Here is a 6,177-nt window from a genome sequence, read left to right on the forward strand (position 1 = left end):
GTCGATCACAAGCTGAATATGAGCCAACAATGTGATGTGGCTGCAAAAAAGGCCAATGCTATTTTGGGCTGCATTCATAGAAGCATCGCTTCCAAATCCCGGGAAGTACTAGTTCCCCTCTACTCAGCACTGGTTAGGCCTCATCTGGAGTACTGTGTCCAGTTCTGGGCACCACACTTTAAGAAGGATGCAGACAAACTGGAGAGGGTTCAAAGGAGGGCAACAAAGATGATCAGGGGACTGGAAACAAAGCCCTATAAAGAGAGACTGAAAGAACTGGGCATGTTTAGCCTTGAGAAGAGAAGACTGAGGGGAGATATGATAGCACTCTTCAAGTACTTGAAAGGTTGTCACAGAGAAGAAGGCCAGGATCTCTTCTCGATCATCCCAGAGTGCAGGACACGGAATAATGGGCTCAAGTTACAGGAAGCCAGATTCCGACTGAACATCAGGAAAAACTTCCTGAGTGTCAGAGCAATACGGCAATGGAACCAATTACCTGGGGAGGTGGTGGGCTCTCCCACACTGGAGGCCTTCAAGACGAGGCTGGACAGCCATTTGTCAGGGATGCTCTGACTTGGGTTCCTGCATTGAGCGGGGGGTTGGACTCGATGGCCTTGTAGGCCCCTTCCAACCCTACTATTCTATGATTCTATGATTCTATGAAAAGGAAGGGCTTCTTCACACAGCACAGAATCAAACTATAGGGAACGTAGATAGGGAGACATTTTCTCCCTCTCTCAAAATACTAGAACCCACAGGGGTCATCCTATGAAACTGACAGGTGGATAAAAGGGAGTATTTCTTCACACAGGGCAGTTAAACATGGAATTCGCTACCACAGGAAGTAGTGATGGCCACCAATTTGGATGGCTCTAAAAGAGGATTAGAGACAAATTCCTGGAGGAGAAGGCTAGCAATGGCTACTAGTCCTGATGGCTATATGCTGCCTCCAGTATCAGAGGCAGCATGTCCATGTGCACTAGTTGCTGCGGAACATGGGTGGAAGGGTGCTACTGCTTGTGGGTTTCCAGTGGGCAGCTGGTTGGCCACTGTGTGAACAGAATGCTGGACTAGAGGGACCCTTGGTCTCATCCAGCAGGGCTCTTATGATCTTCTGGCAGGACCTCCCTTGAGTTGTAGCTCTTTGTCTAGCAATTTGCTCTGCATCTCTTTTGTTTTCTGCCCTGAGATCTCTGTAATGGGCTACCTTCCAAAGTCTTGTTAGTCACTTTGCCCCAGCGTTAGCCCCCGTCCCGCCCCAAAATGCCTGCATTATAGCAGCAGCAAGAAGCATGTTATACTGAAAACATATCATACATTTTTTATTCTTAGCCCCATATTATTCCTGTCTATATTATTATCATCACAGTTTTCCCAAGCCACATTTCAAGACATGTACTCAGGGCTGGTCCTAGGATAAATAACGCGCTGGGAGAGGAGTGCCTTTGGTCCCGTCCCCGGCCCCGATGGTCAGCTTTGCGGGGCCACCCAGCTGGTTTATGCATGGACAACACCTGAGAATTCTCGCCCGCAGCTCTTCCTCGCCCTGGGATGAAGCAGAAGATAAGATGTGCTCCATTTTGTCTTTGCATGGGGTTAAGGGAATAGGGGCCGGGTTGTGCTTCTCCCGAGGACCTCCTCCAGATCCCACCCCCCTTCTGGCAGAGCTCCTTTCTCTTTCCCGGGGCTCCGTCTCACAGGCTTCTAGTTGGGGCCTTCTCCACAACTCTGGAAGGAAGGATTCCTCCCTCACGGCCTGGCCACATGCCACCCCTGCGCCCTTTTTATTTCCTTATTATTTATTTCGTGCTTATAGTGTTTACAGCATTTGAAGTGCTCAGTGACGTTGCCTCCAGGTAGAGCTGCGTTCCACGGATTTTTACCTAGCACCAATGACATCAAAGTGGAAACTGAAAAAGAAAATACTTTCGAGCTCATTGGAGGAAGATCATTTTTGTGGTCAGTACCCAAACAACCTGCAGAGCCTTGAAAGGAACGTTACAGACATTGGCTTTTTGCCACCTGAACTCACTGCAGACAGCACATTAAAGAAGTCACAGCCATTGAGCTCAACTTTAATAGTTGAAAATTATTACAACTATTATCTGGACCTGTGAAAATATGACATATGGATATTATTGTTGTGGTTGTGGTCGTCTTTTAATGTTTTAATAATTTTACAATTTTAATATTGATGATGATTTAATTATATTTTTAACTTTTGTATACCTGTATTTATATTTCTTTTTATAGGTTTTAATTGTATACGTTTTAACGTTGTAAAGCTGCCTTGAGTCCCACTACTGGGAAAAAGGTGGGATATAAATAAAGATAATACATGAATAAATTACATATACATGCAAGACCGCAGAGTGGCCAATGTAATGCCAATTTTTAAACAGGGATCCAGGGGGAATCTGGGAAATTATGGGATGGTTGGTTTAATGCCCGTTCCAGGTAAATCCGTGGGGAATGTTATTAGATACAATTACGAAGCATAAACAAGGACAGGTCCTGCAGAAAAAGAATCAACATGGCTCCTGCAAATGTTAGTCCTGTCTTACTAAACTTTTAGAGTTCTTTCAGAGAGCCAATAAAAATGTGGACAGGGGTGATCCAGTAGACACGCCCTCACCAAAGACTCCTGAGGAAACCTGGCAATCATGGAATAAGAGGAGAATTCCTCTGATGGATCAGTAAGTGGCTAAAGAACAGAAAGCAGAGTGTAGGAATACATGGTACACTCTCCCAGTGGAGGGATGTAAACAGCGGGGTCTCCTCAAAGATTTGTATTTGGACCTTGTGGCAGATCAGGCAAATCTTCCATATTTTTGCCCCCACAGTAAAAATGGGATATTCAATAATTATATGCTTCCAAGAGAATTCTGGATTAAATATGGGATTCCGAGAGCCAGTTCAACTCAGCTTGGCCTCTTTGCATGAGAGTCATTAAACTTGTCTCATCTTTTAGGCTTCTCAGGTAGGAGACAGAAATGCCAGGCAGTCAGTAATTCTAATTACTAATTGCTACTCTTTACCATTCAAAAGGAGCCCAGCTAGCTGCAGCTTCTGAAGTCTTCCCCCAAAGGCAATGTAGGACAGTGATTTGCCAGGTACAGTGGGGCACTAACCATCCAGGAAGGACAGCCAGTGGCATACACACACCCCTGTCACTGGGGGCTCATAAGTAATGGAACAAACCAACATCATTTCAAACTGAAGGCTCGCCTTTAATACCTGGATGAAAATCCTTTGCAGTCAATGACTGCCTGAAGTCTGGAACCCATGGACATGACCCAATGCTGAGTTTCCTCCCTCCAGATGCTTTGCCAGGCCTTCACTGCAGCTGCCTTCAGCTGCTGCTTGTTTGTGGGTCTTTCAGCCTTCAGTCTTGTCTTCAGTAAGGGAAAAGCATGCTCTATTGGGTTGAGACCAGGTGACTGACTTGGCCATTGAAGAACATCCCACTTCTTTGCCTTGAGAAACTCTTGGGTAGCTTTTGCTGTATGTTTGGGGTCATTATCCATCTGCAATATGAAGCGGCGTCCTATCAGATTGGCAGCATTCAGCTGAATCTGAGCAGAAAGTATAGCCCTATACACTTCAGAATTCATCCTGCTGCTTTTGTCAGCAGTCAGGTCATCAATAAACACCAGTGACCCGGGTCCATTGGCAGCCATACATGCCCATGCTGCAACACTGCCTCCACCACGGTTGACAGATGATATAGTAAGCTTTGGATCATGAGCAGTTCCTTTCCTTTTCCGTACTTTTCTCTTCCCATCATTCTGGTACAAGTTAATCTTGGTTTCATCAGTCCAAAGAATCTTCTTCCAGAACTGGGCAGGCTTTTTTAGGCATTTGCTGGCAAAGGCTAATCTGGCCTGTTTGTTCTTGAGCGTTACCAGTGGTTTGCACCTTGTTGTGAAGCCTCTGTATTTACATTCATAAAGCCGTCTCGTGACTGTAGATGTTGACAATGACATGCCTACCTCCGCAAGAGTGTTCTTGACCTAGTCAGATGTCGTGAAAGGGTTCCTCTTCACCATGAGCAGAATTCTGCGGTCATCTACTTGTCTTCCGTGGTCCTCCAGGCCTTTTGCTGTTGCTGAGCTTGCCAGTTAATTCCTTCTTTTTCAGGATGTTCCAAACTGTTGTTGGCCACTCCCAATGTTTTTGCTATCTCTCCGATGGCTTTATGTTGTTTCCTCAGCCAAATGATGGCCTCCTTCACTCACATGGACACCTCTTTAGACCTCATGTTGGGAGTTCAAGTGAACAGCTACCGAATGCAAATGTAACACTCAGAACCACCTCCAGGCCTTTTCTCTGCTTGATTGGTCATGGGGTACCCAGAAAACAGGCCACACCTGGCCATGCAGCTGCTTGTCAGCCATTCGTTCCATTACTTATGGGCCACCAACGATGAGTGTGTGTGTCTGCCACTGGCTGTCCTTCCTGGATGGTTAGTGCCCCACTTTTGTCAAGCCCCTTGAATTACAGCTGGAAGTCCTGGCTTCGCTCCCATCTGGGTGTGTTTCCTTTCAACTTCAATGTCGTGGTGTACAGAGGCCAACTGCCAAAACAGTTATCCTTGTTCCAATATTTCTGGCCCTGACTGTATAAACCTGAATCACTCATGGCTTGAAGGTAGTTTCTGCTGTGTAAGATTAGATAAATCCATGCAAATGGGAACCAGCAAAGATGTTGTTTATTTTGCCTCTTCCTTTGGGGGAGCCCCAGCAAAGGTCCCCGCAGGCTCCGCTTAATAGGGCTGCCATCTGCACTAGGCAGAATACTTAGAATCATAGACTCATAGGGTTGGAAGTTGCCTGCAAGACTGAGTCCAGCCCCCTGCTCAATGCAGGAAGCCTGATTCCCAGGCAGTCTCCCATCCAAGTGCTAACCGGGGCCGACCCTGCTTACCTTCCGAGATCAGACAAGATTGGGTGCATCCAGCCCTTTGCTAGCAGACTGTGAGCCACCTGTAGCTCCAGGGATGGAGCAGGCTATGAGTCTGTATAGGCAGGGGTACTCCATGCGAAGGGAAGCATCACTTCTTACAGCCTGCCAGGGTCATGCTGGCCAGGACAGAGGTTTTGTGGGCATGGTTTTGCCTTTTTCTTGTTCATTTCTCCCAGCTGGCTTTTCTTGTCTTTCTTTTAAACTTTTCCTCCCACTGGTTTAAATGGGAGGGAAAATAACTACACCAGATTCAGGACCAGAGTAGCCTTTTCCTCTTTATGGGCACATGTCCATGAAATTACCGTGTTTGGATTAGGGCTATGCTGAAAATTTTGATTCTTCCAATTGTGGCATTTCATGTGTGTGGGAGGTTGAAACGAAAACTCTGACAAAAGAGGCTGGGAGAGGTGAGAATTTCAAATAACTTTGTCCTGGGGGAGGAGGACAGGATTTCCACCCAGCTTTTTAAGTGTAGATGGTGGCTGAAGAGTCTTCTTTCTTTCTTTCTCTTTCTTTCTTCCCCCTTTGCACTTGCAGGAGCCCAGGACCCTTCTCCAGTCCTGCAGCTGTTTCTGAACTCCCAAGAGACCCCATGACCTCGCCCCCTCCTGTAGGCAATTCGGGAAGGGCTCCTGGCTGCAGAAGCTTCTTTGCAAAGCAAGAGCAAACAGGGCTTTTAGAGCTCTAGAAAAGTTGTTCTTCCTTGCAGCAACACTGAGTGTTTTTCTAAAGCTTCAAAAGTCCCATTTGCTCGTGTCTGCAAAGCCCAGAAAGTTTTGGAAAGCTTCAGCAGCCCCAGAGTGCTTCCTGAATGGCTACAGGGGAAGGTGAGGTCACGGGGACTCATGGGAGTTCAAGAAGTGCTGCTGCGCTGGAGAAGCCTCTTTGTAAAGAATCTCGTGCTGGGAGAGTTTTTCAGGTAAAAAATAAATTAAAAAAATGAAAGATCCTTCAGCCACCTCCCAAACGTAAAAAGGTATGTAGAAACCCAGCCCCCCCCCGATGAAAATTCTTCAAAATTCCCCCCATCCCTGTGATAGATGCGGAAAAAACAATGCCTCCTTTGCAGGGAGAGAGAGAAAAATCCCCAGAAAAGGGGGCAGCATTCAGCCCAGCACCAGTTCGGACATGGGGGGCCCAGATCCCCCTCCCATCCGCCCTGACAGACTCCACTTTCACCCCCATTCCCTGCACCCTCGCCGCTGCTGC

This window comes from Heloderma suspectum, chromosome 2 (genome assembly GCF_057233095.1).
Source record: "Heloderma suspectum isolate Gila_16-S chromosome 2, 16-S_ref, whole genome shotgun sequence".
Lineage (NCBI taxonomy): Eukaryota > Metazoa > Chordata > Lepidosauria > Squamata > Helodermatidae > Heloderma > Heloderma suspectum.